This window comes from Scylla paramamosain, chromosome 25 (genome assembly GCF_035594125.1).
Source record: "Scylla paramamosain isolate STU-SP2022 chromosome 25, ASM3559412v1, whole genome shotgun sequence".
NCBI lineage: Eukaryota > Metazoa > Arthropoda > Malacostraca > Decapoda > Portunidae > Scylla > Scylla paramamosain.
In genome coordinates, this window is record NC_087175.1 from 14,215,893 (window position 1) to 14,232,513 (window position 16,621).

At 39.9% G+C, this 16,621-nt stretch overlaps 1 long non-coding RNA gene across 2 annotated transcripts in view; it reads right to left on the reverse strand.

Moving 5' to 3' along the window:
- LOC135113444 (uncharacterized) overlaps positions 1 to 1,163 on the reverse strand; it is a 15,325-nt gene extending 14,162 nt beyond the window's left edge. For both annotated transcript variants that reach the window (XR_010274840.1, XR_010274839.1), the window contains exon 1: positions 577 to 1,163. This is a non-coding gene — a long non-coding RNA (uncharacterized LOC135113444). The remainder of the gene's footprint in view (positions 1 to 576) is intronic.
- Between the last annotated feature and the right edge of the window lie 15,458 nt (positions 1,164 to 16,621).

Below are 16,621 nucleotides of genomic sequence, written 5' to 3' on the forward strand. Positions count from 1 at the left end.
ATTAACACTGATTAATTAGTAGATATCATGTGACGTCATGACAGGGTATGAATAGTACTGCGCGTCAGGTGACTTGTTCATAAGAGCTAAAACTGTCTGAGAAGCTGAAGGTGCACATATCACGTTTGTACCTACTTTGCAGCGTCAGGGCATAGAAAACGGAGGTGTGCCTTGCACACACTTTGAATCTAGTTGTTCAGGACTCCATTAAGAACACTGAAGATGTCCAGAAGTTAAAAGAAAAAAAAAATAAAGACTATTGTAATTTTGTTTTTACATCACAGCGTGAAGGCTACTGATAAACTCATGCATTGCAAGAGCAGCACAAGCAGCCTTCAAAAACACTTATTCAGGATGTAAAAACTAGATGGAATACTGAATACTGCATGATGGAACGATATTTAGAACATAACCACGTGACATACACTCTCTGCTATCTGGGAAAAACTAATATGTCTGCCTAACGAGGCAGCTTGTAATAATCTTTGCCAGTATTCTAAAGGAATCCTGCAACCACTACACACTAGTGGTAACCGTCTGAGCAGCGCGCTGGCGGCTCCAAGACTTCGTACTCACAACGTGCTCTCTACACAATTCCCCATAGAACCGATTCCGGAACCGGCTCCGCCTGATAACCGTCTAAGCAGCGCGCTGGCGGCTCCAAGACTGGTACTCAACCCCCGCGCTGGTGGCTCCAAGACTCGGGCACCGCGCTCTATACGATTCCCCTCGGCACCTGTTCCGGAACCGGTTTCGACGGATCCGCCAGCCCAAGGAATCAATTCTGTGAATACCTAAGTTATCGGTTCCTGCATACCGCTACTTTTGGAAAGTGCACCACGTTCTCTCCCACTGTATGTATGTATGTATGTATGTATGTGCGGCGACTCAAACATACAGCCGCCCGCCACTCTGCTCCCCGCGCTGGTTATATGATCAAAACATTCGCTTTCAGAAAATCCTAATGATCAAACTAGTGGGGCTAAATGAATACTGATTACTTTATTGTCAAGAAAAAAAAAAAAAAAAAAACTCTTCTACTAAATATTGGGTGAGACTTAGGTTAAATGGATAAGAGAAAGGAAAGAAAAAAAAAAAAAAAGTGGGGAATATGATTGCGCGGATATTATCTTAAGAGCTCCAGGCTACGCGTCCAGGACGCGTCTAAGTCTCGTCACCAGCCTGTCTCTCTTCTCATCTCTCTCTCTCTCTCTCTCTCTCTCTCTCTCTCTCTCTCTCTCTCTCTCTCTCGTTCTTACTACTTTCTTCGTCTTAAATCGCGTTATCTCGCTGCAGGCAACAACTCACACACACACACACACACACACACACACACATATATATATATATATATATATATATATATATATATATATATATATATATATATATATATATATATATATATATATATATATATATATATATATATATATATATATATATATATATATACTACAAAATAAAAAAATAAGCATACTGGTTTGAAGTAATTGATTCGGCGACACTCGGAAAACACGCATCCTTTAAGAATAAGAGAGAGAGAGAGAGAGAGAGAGAGAGAGAGAGAGAGAGAGAGAGAGAGAGAGAGAGAGAGAGAGAGAGAGAGAGAGAGAGAGAGAGAGAGTTAAAACAACTGTGATGAACACCGTCCTCATGAATTCGTTTGCATACTCGTATTGTCTGCTTGGACAGTTGTAACTTAGTTGTTCCTTGATTTTCACAGCATTGATGATGGGTGTGTTACTTGTTCAATAATTCTGCGGTCGTCATTAGGATTTTTTTTTTTCCTCGGTCTCTCTTCTACTTGGATAGTTGTATGGTAAGCTTTACGATGGCCACCTTCTCCTCCATATTACAGCAGTTTGGGACATTCCTTAGTCATCTACTTTAGCAACAATAGACATTTCTATTTATTTATTTCTTGGGACGAATTATAGAACAAAGGTTTAATTTCAAGAGTCTTGAGCCATGTTTATTGGTGGCCAGAGTTCAATTGCTTGAACTGAGGTTGCCATATTTACCATTAATACAGTATCTCGGATGTATCATTGATACCCGTATCGTTGTCCGAACCTATTACTGTTTCATTCAAGCCGAAGTATTAAATGTTCAACGCTGCATGATAATAGTAATCCAGGATCATTAAGCCTATGTCGATAGAGTCCATTAATGCAGACAAATCTTACGAACCCAAATCAAGCCAGTTACGGATTATCAAGGTCATAATTTATATTCCATATATCCACATGTAGGAAGTGCGATACATGGGGCGCCAGTCCCAAAAGAGAAGTCTTGAAACCTCCCCTCTTCAAAGAGTTCAAGTCACAGAAAGAAGGAAATACAGAAACAGGCAGGGACTTCCAGAGTTTACCAGAGAAAGGGATGAATAATTGAGAATAATTTTTAACTCCTGCATTAGACAGGTGGACAGAATAGGGATGAAAGAAAGAAGAAAGTCTTATGCAGCTATCTAGTTATGACACTTTAGTAAGACATTCGAGAAGGTACAATATCAGAGGTTCTTAAGAAAGGCTAGGACACTTTGGATAGACGGGAAGGTGCTAGGCTGGATAAGGTCGTGGTTGGTGTCACAGGGATCAGTTTTAGAACCATTGTTGCTTTTAATATCTATCTATCTATCTATCTATCTATCTATCTATCTATCTATCTATCTATCTATCTATATATATATATATATATATATATATATATATATATATATATATATATATATATATATATATATATATATATATATATCATTTTCAACATGTTGACAGTGAGCACCATGCGGTGTCGGCTATGGATGGGTGTGATGTTTCCCATGTTGGTAGGCCATATGGTGGATGTGCAGTGGTGTGGCGTCGCGGCCTGGTGATGGACTTCCAGCCCCTCACCACCACTTTTAAGCGCCTGTGTGCTGTTGTAGCTCAGAGTCAATGTTATAAATTACTCCTTGTTTCGGTGTACATGCCTAATGATGATAACTGTGATCGGAGTTTTGAAAATTTTGGTGATGTCTTAAATGAATTGTCAGCCATGATAAATTTATATGACAGTTATGGTATCATAGTTGGGGAGGATTTTAATGTGGATTTCTATAGACAATCTCGTAATGCTGATCTTTTAAAACTGTTTTTGAATGAGGAAAACTTATTGTGTCCACCATTATCTTCTACTCACGCGACCTATACCTGTGAGTCGGCACGAGGTAATAGATCTTGTATCGATCATTTAATTGTTAATGAATCTGCTATTAGAGCTGGTGAATGTGTCTCAACTTTTATGGATGGCAACAATCTAACTGAACATTTACCTATATCTATAACGTCTACTTTAACAGTAAATGTCTCTAATATAGAAAAAAAAAAAAAATCACACAGCCAAGCGTTGACTGGGAAAAAGCTTCGTCCCTAGATATTGGGAACTATAAAACTGATTGATTTTCATTTAAGGCATTTAGATATGTCGGGTGTTCTGGCACCATGTCCTGATTACTCTTGTAAAACACACAGTAATATGATAATGAACACACTTAAAAAGATACTTGAAATGTTAAAAAAATGTGCTTATGTTGCTATACCTAGACAGCGCGTAAACGGAAAGAAAGGAATACCAGGATGGAATGAATACGTGAGACCATAATGGACAAATCGATCTTCTGGCATGGAATTTGGAAAAATGCAGGTTGTCCGGCTAGTGGACAGCTCGCAGATTTAAGAAGGTTTAGTAGATCGAAATATCACTGGGCAATTAAACAAGCTAAAAGGAATGCAGATGAGATCTTGAAGAAAAATAGAGCTGTCACTCTTAGAAATAAATCATTCAAAGATTTCTGAAAGATCATTAAAAAAATGAAAGGAAGAAATATGTGCTCATCTGGTATAATTGATGCCGATGTCTGACGAAGATATTGCTGATAGGTTTCGTGACTTATATGAGGAGCTATATAGTAGTGTTACGGATGATGACTTACAAGAGGTGGACAGTAAGGTGAACCACCTTGTTAATGAGCGATGTAATGCTGGCCATTGTATTTTTTCCCAATCTCATTCTGTATCTGCAGTGATAATTGAAAAGGCTGTGAGAACCTTCGTACCAAATAAAAAGGACGAAATATATAACATTAGTAGCAATCATTTTATAAATGGTACTAAACTATTATATAAACAGCTAAGTCATATAATAACATCATTGTTGCAATACGGCAGCACATATGCTCTTTTTAACAAAGCACTTATTAAGCCCATTCCCAAAAATCCTCTTAAATATCGTGCTAACTCTTTTAATTATCGTGCTATCTCATTAAATCAATTGTAAGTAAAATCATAGATCATGTATTAATTTTACTTATAAAAGATAAAATGGTGACATCTCATCTGCAGTTTGCCTACAAGTAGTCTTAGTACCTCGCTGTGTTCTTATCTAGTTACAAAAACTATTCAGTATGCGTGGATTTAATGTGTATATGATGTTATTTGATGCCACTAAGACATTTGATAGAGTGAAATATAAGTTTAACTTACTTACAGAAAGAGATATTTGTCCTTTAATAGTTTGTTTGCTTCTCAATATGTATTTGATTAGTATTGGTGTTGTAAGTTGGAATGGTGTTAACTCTGATCAGTTTAAGCTTTGTAATGGTGTGAAGCAGGGGGGTGTAATGAGTCCTCTACTTTTCTCTATCTACATAAATCCTTTAATGCAGAATCTAAACAATAGTAAGGTTGGCTGTTATATGGGTGACATTTGCTGCAATGCGTTTGCTTATGCTGATGATATAGTTATTCTTAGCCCAACGTGTGAAGCTTTGAGGATGATGGTGAAGACTTGTGAACAATATGCTACCCAGTTCAGTTTAAGTTTTAATCCTATTAAATGAGTTTTAACTATTATTTTTTTTTTCGGATTCGGACGTTTTTATGGACAGTGTATGCATCAAGATGTACGGTCGCACTATACAGAACGTTAAGAGTGAAAAAACACTTGGGTCACCTAATATCATCTCGTGGTAGTCTAGTCAATCTTGAACCGGTTATGAGGGACATGAAAGTGAGAACTAATGCCATTATCAGTTTTACTCTATCTCATGGCAATCCAAGGTGTTGTTGTTTGATAGCCATTGTACGTCGCTGTTTGGTTGTCAGTTGTGGAATCTTGATGACCCAAGAATTGAGGAGTTGAGTGTGGCGTGGCAAGTGTGTTGCCGCAGACTGCTTGCTTTGCACCCTCGCACGCGCTCTTACTTACTACCCCATATTATGAACTCTCTATATGTTCGTCTGATTATTGAAAAAAAAAAAGAATGCTGTGTTTTTTTTATTTTTTATTGGGGATTTAAGACACCCTGAGCGACAAATATCACAATTTTTTTTAGAAATGTTCTGCTATCGAATTCATCATACATGTTATCCAGCATGAATTCAATACTGCAGTCTTATAACATTAAATACTATGATTTTTTTTTTTACTGTAATATTAACTATGTTATTAGCAAGGTATGTTGTTTAGAGGACTACCCATACTGGCAAACAAAAATAATAAAAGAACTTTTGAGTATCCGTGATGGTCAGATAGATTGCTGCCTTACATATAGTGATGTCTGTGAATACCTTGGTGAAATATGTTTAATATAGTATGTTTTGTACACACATGCACACTATTTTTTTTTACTTAATTTTATTTATCTTTTAAAGTTTTTAATATATTTTTTTATTTATATTTTATTTTGTCTTTTGAGCTACATTGTAAGTTTTTTTTTTCTCTCTTTTATAGCTTTAAATTTGTTTGTGTAAGATGACTAAAGAATTGTACTTTGTACGAATAAACAATTGATATATATATATATATATATATATATATATATATATATATATATATATATATATATATATATATATATATATATATATATATATGTGTGTGTGTGTGTGTGTGTGTGTATGTGTGTGTGTGTGTGTGTGTAATAATAATAATAATAATAATAATAATAATAAACGGTTTATTATTTAGGCATTTGACAAACTGAAAATGTACATAGGGGATGGGGAAAAACTTAACATTAATCCTAAAGGTAAGTCTAATCTAGGAAGGAAATACTATTGATTGATGGCTCGCACCATGGTGGGAATCGCACTGAGTCTGTACCGGTCCGTGCGCGGCGCCTTCAGGGGCGTTATTTTGTTGTGGTGTCTGGTGGCACGGACCGGGCGAGGCGCGTCAGGCGGCAGCATGTTTCTGAGACGTGGATGATGCAGTAGTCCCCTCCCAAACTTCTCCAGAGCCTCTCGGTGCCTGGTGGATATTCTGGACAGACTCAGGGTGGTCAGGGCTTCTTCGTAGGTGGTGTATGCAGGGCCAAGGATGACCCTGCACGCCCTTTTCTGCACACTCTCTAGCTGTAGCTGTTGAGTGTGTGTGAGGGAGGAGGACCACGCTGGGGAGGCGTGTGAGTGTGTGTGTGTGTGTGTGGATGGATGGATGGAGGATGTGGCTCATCACAAATGTGGTGGTGGGGCGCCCCGAATTGTTTGTTTTGATTTTTTTATTTTATTATTATTATTATTATTATTATTATTATTATTATTATTATTTTATTTATTTATTTATTTATTTATTTATTTATTTTATCTATTTTTTTTTTTTTTTACGCAAGAGGGGCACCGGCCAAGGGCAAGAAAATTGAATAAAAAAAGGCCCACTGAGGTGCCAGTCCCCAAACAGAGTCGCAAGCGGTAGACAAAAATGACAGGATAAGTGTCTCGAAACCTCCCTCTTAAAAGATTTCAAGTCATAGGAAGATGGAAATACAGAAGCAGGCAGGGAGTTCCAGAGTTAACCAGGGAATGGGATGAATGGTTGAAAATAGTGTTTGGCTTTTGCATTAGAGAAGTGGACTGATTCGGAATGAGAGAAAGAAGTCTTGTGTAGCGAGGCTGCAGGAGGAGGGGAGACATGGAGTTTGCAAGATCAGAAAAGATGTTGGCATAAAAATAGCGGTAGAAGATAGCAAGAGATGCAACATTGCGGCGATGAGAAAGAAGCTAAAGACAGTTAGAGAATAGCAGTTTATAAGACTAAAAGCTTTTGATTCTACCCTGTCTAAAAGAGCGGTATGAGTGGAACTCCCTATATATGTGAAACATACTCCATACATTGACGAATAAGACAGGATTAGCAGCTAAAGGGGGGAGGGTGAGAAAAAGAGGCGGAGACGATTTAGAGCGCCTAATTTCATAAAAGTTGTTGTAGGTAGAGATGAATTGTGAAGTTTCCAGCTTAAATTATAAGTAATGGACAGACCGAGGATGTTTAGTGTACAAAAGGGGTACAATTGAGCGTCATTGAAGAGAAGCGGATAGTTGATATTCGCTGATAGTTGATAGTTGAGTGAAGCGGATACGGAAGCAGTACTCATTCCAAGGAAAACTCCAGAGGCATCTCTGCTTTGAGGGATCCTGAGGAGGGGTCAGAACAATAGGACAAGATACAGATATGAAATTGTGATAGGAGGAGCCCAACGGAAAAGAAAGTGTAACAGCATAAGAAGAACGATTAAAGGTTAGGAAAAAGGTCAAGAATGTTGGGTATATCTCTAAGACGGTCAGGAATAGGAGTAGGGTGTTGCACCAGTTGCTCAAGATCGTGGAGGATAGCAAAGTTAAAGGGTAGTTCACCAAGATGGTTAGTGAAGGGAAAGGAAAGCCAAGGCAGGTGGTGAACATTTAGGTCTCCAAGAATGGAGATCTTCGAAAAAAGGGAAGAGTCAAAATGTGCTCCACTTTGGAAGTTAAGCAGTGAAAGAAAAATTTCTTATAGTCAGACGCGTTAGGTGAAAAGTATACAGCACATATAAATTTAGTTTGAGAGTGATTCTATTGTCTTATCTAAATGGTGGAAAATTTGAAAGATTCAGGAGCGTGGGCACGACGGCAAGTTAAGTCGTTGTGCACATGCACGCAACATCCAGCTTTGGATTGAAAACGAGGATAAAGAAAGTAGGAGGGAACAGAAAAGGGGTTAATATCAGCTGCCTGAGACACCTGTGTTTCAGTGAAGAAAAGAAGATTTTAGTAGAGGAGAGGTGGTGTTCTATAGACTGAAAATTAGATCTAAAATCGCGACTACTGCAGAAGTTAATGAAGAAAAAAATGAGGGGGGGGGGCGTCAAGACTTAAGATCGATACCAGGAGAACAGTCCGACCTGGGGACATTTGTGGACTCCGAGACTGGTGTACGAGTCACCATATTGATTTTGAAATTTGAGTAAAGGGTGTGTATGTAATTATGTGCATGCAATTTTGTGTAAAAGAAGAGAGTGGTCTTTAGAGGGCAGGTTGTGACTGTCTCCTTGTGTTGTTAGACACGAAAGGAAACGTTCAGTGATGTCACAGCTGGGTTAAATGATAAATTCACAGCACCTCTTGATCCAGTTCTTTAGACCTCACTGGGAGTAAATATCGATTCGTTAGGTGTCTACTGCCTCCTTTGTGTTTTGCTGTAAGCTGAGGATAAACCTTTAACTGCCTTTTGATATGTAAAGTGTTATGAAACATTTTAGGACGGCCCAGCACCATGTTTGTGGTGAAGCACATCCTCGCTTTTTCCTCATCGCTCCATTTATTCAATACCATTGCACTCAGTCTTTTCATTTCGATAGTAATATATATATATTTTTTTTTTTTGTTTCACAATTTTGTTAAAACTCTAACACTCATACTATGTAATAATGGCGTTTATATTCTCCACATCATCTCGGTACAACTTTTTATTTAAAGCAATCACAGGCGTTTTTCTTACCCGAAGCAAAGAGCAGTTGTACCAATATAATATAATTACTACTACTACTACTACTACTAATTACATCCCAGAGGAATATCACTTCTCTCAGGTGACAGCTCGCACCTAATGACAACCACCTCCTCGTCGACCTTATTATCCGTCCCTGTCCCCGTGCGTTCCCTGCGTCTTGCATTAACAATTGACTCAGGTGCTGAGCCTAATCTGCTGTCAGAATCTGCTTCCCATGCATTACAACAGATGTCTTCCTCTCCTCTCACTCTCCAGACTCCTCATACCAGTATTAGTGGAGCTGACGGCCGCTTGGGTCTGTGTATATAAAGTTCCGCTCTTTTCAGCGCGTGTGGCCTGTTATTGTCATATGTTTCTTATTTATTTATTTTGTATGCGGGATTACTCTCCCATCTGATGGACTCTGAGGTCCATCCACCTTACAGTGGCTTCACATCACCGTGTTTCCCGGCGACCCTCCCACGCATTGTGCACCTCGTCCGCCATACCTTCTCGGCTTTTCCCGTCTCCAGTATCTCTTACAGCGCCGCTGGTGCCTCTAGTCCCTCCACCTTCGCCACCTGAGGCTGCAGTAACCACCGCCCCCTACTTGGCAACAGCTTCCTTGGTCAATGCCCTCATTAACTCCTCCATTCTGGAACCACATTCTGCCCTCATGTTAACCGTGCGTTTCAAGGCAGTGCCCGAAGGTGTGGATGTCGTCATTCTCTCACAGTCAGTTTGTGTCAGGCATCAGACTGGAATCTGACATCCCTCCAGTCGGCACTAATGGTTATACACTCATATTTGTGATTAATTTTACCCATGGAGCGCTTAACCTTGCTAAAGGCATTTGTATGGGAGAAGCCTTAGTTTATCCGGCCTATGTGATGGAATGCAACTTCCCTGACTTTTGTGCCTGCGTCGGTCACACACAAACACACTTGGTGTGCTTTTCAGGACTTTTCGGCAGCCGTTACGCTTGCGCTGAATGCCACAAATTATTATTCGCGATCTCAAAACCGTCTCATTGAGTTATTATTCAATCATTCCTCAGCTATAGCTTTGCCTCGCCACCCACTGGAATGCACACATCTTGAACATAAAATTGATCCCCATGGAACAACCCTCTTTTTCTAGTACCCCAGTAGTCCCCATGGAACAACCCTCTTTTTCTAGTACCCAAGAAGGACGGTGATTTTAGGCCAGTTGTTAATTTCAGGCGACTTTACCAATGCACTGCTTCACAACATTAGCCGTTTCCTGTCCTCACATATTTGTTACAGTCGCTAGGCGAAAATAATTCGGTACTTTTTTTTTTCCTCCTTAGACTTGATATCAGGGTTCTGGCGAGTGCCTTTTGGCACTAGAATCGCGCCTTTTAGCGGCTTCATTTCCATCACCTTCTTCTTCCCATGAGTCTGAAAAAAAATACCCTATTTGCTTTCGGCTTCTTATTAATGGGATTTTTTGCGGTCTTTGCTTATTTATTTTTGACGATGTTGTCGTCATTTCTAAAGGTATGGATACACACTTTGCAAACCTTAATGACGTTTTCTCTCATTTGTCTCACCCAAGATTAAAAGTCAAACTCTCTATGTGTCGTTTTCTGAAACAACGCCTCCTCTTTCTAGGTTATGTAGTAAATGCCGTTTGTCTGCACAATTCAGAGGATAAAATTGTTGTAGTTAAAAGCTTTCCTCGCTTAACATCTGCCGCTGAGCTCGTCATCTCTCGGTCTTTCTGGATATTACAGGCCTTTTGCTCCTCATTATGCTCGGATCTCTTCTCCTTTGCTTCGCCTGCTTTAGAAAGACGCTGCATTTGTCTGAGGTGATGAACAAGAAACCTTCACTACTCTCAAAAAACTGCTCTCACTTCAGCGCCTGTTTTCGCTTTTCCTGATTTTAATAAGCCTTTCTTGGTCGCCTCTGATGCTTCTGGTTCCGGTCTTGGCGCTGTAATTATGCAGCAAGATGACAAAGGAAAAAAATCACCCCGTTGCATATGTAAGTCATATCTTGAATGACACGAGTCACAATAATCTATTACTGATTTAGAAACGCTGGTCGTTGCAGTATTTTCTTGATGTTATTTATAGCTATCCTATCACAGTATATACGGACCATAAACCAGCAAAAGACTTGTTCAAAGGTAAGAACCTCACAGGACGTCTCGTGAGATGATTGGTGTTCCTTGATGATTATAAACCAACAACCGAAAACCTTCCTGTTTCTTTAAATGTTGTGGCGAATACTTTATCAAGGTAAGTAGCTGCTCCTCTTAACATTACTTCCTCTTTTCCTCAACCCATAACTGATCATTGCGCAGAGAAGTGACGCTTTATGAGTTGTGTCATCAATTGCCCCTAGATTGAGGGTGGTTATTTATCATCCATCCTAAGGTTACTACTCCCTGCTGATGAATTCCACCTTCATGATGACCTGCTTGTTAGAAAGGCACCACTTCTTTCCCCCTCACGCGACTACATCCCACAACTAGTTATACGTAGCTCCTTAGTGTCCCATGTGTTACTCATGGTGCATGATTTTGTCCAAACTGCACACCCTGGCGTAGATCACACCATTCGCTTCGCATTATCTCAGTATCACACAGCACGTTGCCGTATCTCCTGTGCGCGGCATAAAAGTCAACCCTCTTACCTGGTACCCATGCTTGAATACCCTATATCTGAACGTCTTTTAGTATAGTGTACAATAAGTGTTGACTTACTTCAATGATCTTACTTCCACGAGCTTCCTCAAGTAATAAGAAAGTCTTTGTGCATGTGGATAATTTCTCGTGGTACCTTGTGCTCGCTCCTTTGCAGGGCAAAACGGCTGCTTACATAGCTCACGCCCTAGTGACGCATGTAATTAACCCCCTTACTTCACCAAAGGTTATTCTCTCTGATAATGGCACTGAATTTAGAAACGAGTTGCTTGCAGAGCTGTGTACGGCGTTCAGAATACAACACACTTATATTGTATCTCACCATCCGACGTCTAATGGCCTTGTGGAACGAATAAACCGTAAAATTTTATAGATAATAAGGCATGTCACAGAAGGCTTTTAACATACCTGGGATTCATAGCTTTCTCATATTGTGGCATCCATTAATTCCTCCTATAACTCCAACATCAATGAGTCGCCACACTTTGTTTTGTTCGCAGAAAACAAACGCTTGACATATGACATCTTGCATGAGAAGCCTAATCAGTTATAAAATTCCAATGACTATGAAAAGTTGCAACTCATCTCCATCCAGCCCCTTCATCAAGCCTTGCTCACTCATCTACGCCTCTCAAACACTCAGGCTTGCGCGCATCAACATCGCTCGGCTCCTTCCCCCAAGTATCAGTCGGCCAACATAGTATTCCTTAGAAACTTTACTCGCGAGTCCAAATTGGCTCCCAAAAATATTGGTCCCTTCAGGATAGATTCTTGGACAGGGAATAAATATATGATGATCAATTTGGACAGACACGAGGAGGTATGCGTTCACGTCAGCCACATCCGGCCCAGCCTCCCATCTCTCCCTTCACTTCACTCCCGAACCTTACCTCCCTCACTGCCTCCCTCTCCTCCCCGTCATCCTTCTCCTTCCCGTCACCCTCGATACTCCACATGCTCATGTGTCTGCCATCATCATGATTCACCTGTTACTGTTTTTCTGTTCCCCTTTACCTCTCTTTTGTCTACACTGTATATATTTTTCCACCGTTTTTTCTCATAATATATATATATATATATATATATATATATATATATATATATATATATATATATATATATATATATATATATATATATATATATATATATATATATATATATATATATATATATATATATATATATATATATATATATATATATATATATATGCATTTTAATTTCCTGTCGTATGTCCTTTTTTATTATTTTCGCTCGCGGAACTTCCACCTTGTTTATACACTAACACTGTTAGTTATGTCCATATAACTTAGTTTTTGCATTATATAATTTTAGGATGGCTGAGGACAGCTGTCAGTTAGCGTGGCCGAGCATTCCATTCCATGCCCTTGCTGGCCTAAACCCTCGGAAGGCTTATGGACCTGATGGGGTCCCTCCTATTGTTCTCCGAAACTGTGCTTCCGTGCTTGCACCTTGCCTAGTCAAACTCTTTCAGCTCTGTCTGTCAACATCTACCTTTCCTTCTTGCTGGAAATTTGCCTACATTCAGCCTGTTCCTAAAAAGGTTGACCGTTCTAATCCCTCAATCTACCGTCATATTGCTTTAATTTCCTGTCTAAAGTTTTTGAATCTATCCTCAACAGGAAGATTATTAAACACATATCACTTCACAGTCTATCTGATCGCCAGCATGGGTTCCGTCAAGGCCGCTCTACTGGTGATCTTCTGGCTTTCCTTACTGAGTCTTGATCATCCTCTTTTAGAGATTTTAGAGAAACTTTTGCTGTTGCCTTGGACATATCAAAAGCTTTTGATAGAGTCTGGCACAAAGCCTTGATTTCTAAACTACCCTCCTACGGCTTCTATCCTTCTCTCTATAACTTCATCTCAAGTTTCATATCTGACCGTTTTATTGCTGCTGTGGTAGACGATCACTGTTCTTCTCTTAAATCTATTAACAGTGGTGTTCCTCACGGTTTTGTCCTGTCACCCACTCTCTTCTTATTATTCATTAATGATCTACTAAACCAAACTTCTCCTATCTACCCCTACGCTGATGATACCACCCTGCACTTTTCCACGCCTTTTCATAGACGTCCAACCATTCAGGAGGTAAACATTTCACGTAGGGAAGCCACAGAACGCTTGACTTCTGATCTTTCTAAAATTTTTGATTAGGGCAGAGCAAACTTCGTATTGTTCAATGCCTCAAAAACTCAATTCCTTCATGTATCAACTCGACACAACCTTCCAGACAGCCATCCCCTCTTCTTCAATGACACTCAATTGCCCCCTCTTCTACACTGAACATCCTTTACTTATAATCTGAACTGGAAACTGCACATCTCATCTATAGCTAAAACAACTTCTATGAAGTTAGGTGTTCTGAGACGTCTCTACCAGTTTTTCTCACCCCCACCCCCCCCAGCTGCTAACTCTGTACAAGGGCCTTCTTCGTCCAGGTATGGAGTATGCTTCACATGTCTGGTGGGGGTTCCACTCATACTGCTCTTCTAGACATTGTGGAATCAAAAGCTTCTCGTCTCATCAACTCCTCTCCTCTAACTGACTGTCTTCAGCCTCTCTCTCACTGCCGCAAAGTTGCATCTCTAGCTGTCTTCTACCGCTATTTTCATGCTAACTGCTCTTCTGATCTTGCTAACTGCATGCCTCCCCTCCTCCTGTGGCGTCGCTGCACAAGACTTTCTTCTTTATCTCACCCCTATTCTTTCCACCTCTCTAACACAAGAGTGAACCAGTATTCTCAATTATTCATCCCTTTATCTGGTAAACTCTGTAACTCCCTTCCTGCTTCTTTATTTCCATCTTCCTATGACTTGAATTCCTTCAAGACGGAGGTTTCAAGACACTTATTCATCAATTTTTGACTACTGCTTTGACAGTGGGCATTTTTTTTTTATTGGATTTTTGTTGCCCTTGGCCAGTGTACCTCCTACATAAAAAAGAAAAAATATGTATCAATATGATTTAAATACTACTACTACTACTTCTACTACTACTACTACTACTACTACTAGAAGTAGTAGTAGTAGTAGCAGTACTGCTACTACTATGGTCTAGCCATTTTGAATTCAACATTTAGGCGTTGTCCTTTTTGGGGATTCCCCAGCCTGCGGCCCTGCCAAACCTTGTAATGGGCAATTATCAGATTAAAGCATATGTGTTGCTAATAACCTCGCTCCCCACACACCACCTCTCTCTCTCTCTCTCTCTCTCTCTCTCTCTCTCTCTCTCTCTCTCTCTCTCTCTCTCTCTCTCTCTCTCTCTCTCTCTCTCTCTCGCTCTTTATATATATATAAACAATATACGTTTCATGCAAATTTGCAAATTTATTTCTATCAGAAGAAATCTATAATTGCCAATGAATCATTAGAATACGACAAAAATCTGCCAGTCTGTCGCTGCCTCTCTCTCTCTCTCTCTCTCTCTCTCTCTCTCTCTCTCTCTCTCTCTCTCTCTCTCTCTCTCTCTCTCTCTCTCTCTCTCTCTCTCTCTCTGTTTAAATGTGATAGGTTTCCTTTTAGATATGACATTTCCCTTAAACTATGATGATATATTTTTATTCTTTAGTTATGAATTCTTTCCACACCACCATCGAGGTAAACGTCGAGGCACGTTAGTGGCTTTCGCTGTTCGAGCAACAGCTCTTGAGGGATGAAAAAAATAAAAAAAATAAATAAATAAAAATAAATAAATAAATAAAAAAAATAAATAAATACTGAGTAAGTAAGCTCTTTTCTCAGCTGTGCAGCTGACGAGAGAGCGAGAGTACATAAGAACATAAGAACATAAGAAATAAGGGAAGCTGCAAGAAGCGACCAGGCTTACATGTGGCTGTCCCTGTATGAAACACACCTACCTATTTCCATCTGTTATCCCCATCCATAAACGTGTCTAATCTTCTCTTAAAGCTCTCTAGTGTCCTAGCACTAACTACATGATTATTGTTTGTACAGCAGGGGATCTTACTTGTTACTTGTTGGACAATGCAAGAAGTCTTTTGAGAAAGGCACCATCACCCGTTAGAGTTTTAACTCATAGGTCATGGGGCGCAGACAGACCCTCCTCCTCTTGCACCGAACTCTTCTTCTTTCCAAGTTGGGATATGGTTGTGAAGTCTATTCACTTGATAATGAGGCATGACTTCGTATGTACGGCTCGGTGCACCAGGTGAACGCGTGGCGTTCGCTTGGCAATTGGTGTGTTCTGTTCATCCCCAATTCCTAGCTTACTGGTGGATGCTAGTGTCTTTTCCATTGGACTTGACTCATCAGCTCTTATTGTTGTGGTGTTTGTCCTCTCCTGCGATTCACGCTCTCAACTTAGTTTTCTTAAATCTTGCCATGATGACGTTGAATATACATTCCTTTCCTATATGTTCCTGTCGATTTCTTAGAGCTTGTTACTACCAATTCCCATGTTTCTTTCTGCGGCTCTGTTATTCCTTAGAACATTTCCACACTTTCCGATTGGATTCCTATATTTACAGATGCTTCAAAGGCCAATGCTTGGGTTTGATATGGTGTATCTTCCCCGGTGTTGCTTTTGTTTTAACGCCAGAACTGCCTGATATTAGTCTAGCTTTAAGAATTATTTTTACTCTTCCCGCTTTATCTTTTACACTGTTTTAGCGACCTTCTCCAGCGTAGAGGTTACCATGTTAGGTTTTGTTGAGTCCAGGCACATGTGGAAATTCCGGGGAATGAGAATGTAAAGAGGCGGCAACTCGGATTACTCCTTCTAGCCCCATTCCAGTTCATGACTTGTATTCCACTAAATGGGTGGCAATTCTTGTCAGTTGGCAGACCAGGTGGGAGGCTTGCCACCACAAAGATGAGGAGAAATGTGCACTTCAGTTGACCGTCTATGGCCATATGTTCATGTGCTGGTGTACTGCTTAGAGACTGGACTGGTTACGAGTATCTCATGTCCCGGGAAACACAACCATACTGTGATGACTGCTTTACAACCTCTTCCGTTATCGCGGTGAAGATGTGATATTCTACATTTCGCAAGTATTTGAAGAGAGGCCTTTTCTCCGGGAAATGAGGGTCTAGCGTTTGTGGTGAAGGCTGGTATTATGAATAAATTATAGCTTCCCTTTTAATTACTTTGTTTAATCAATTATTTT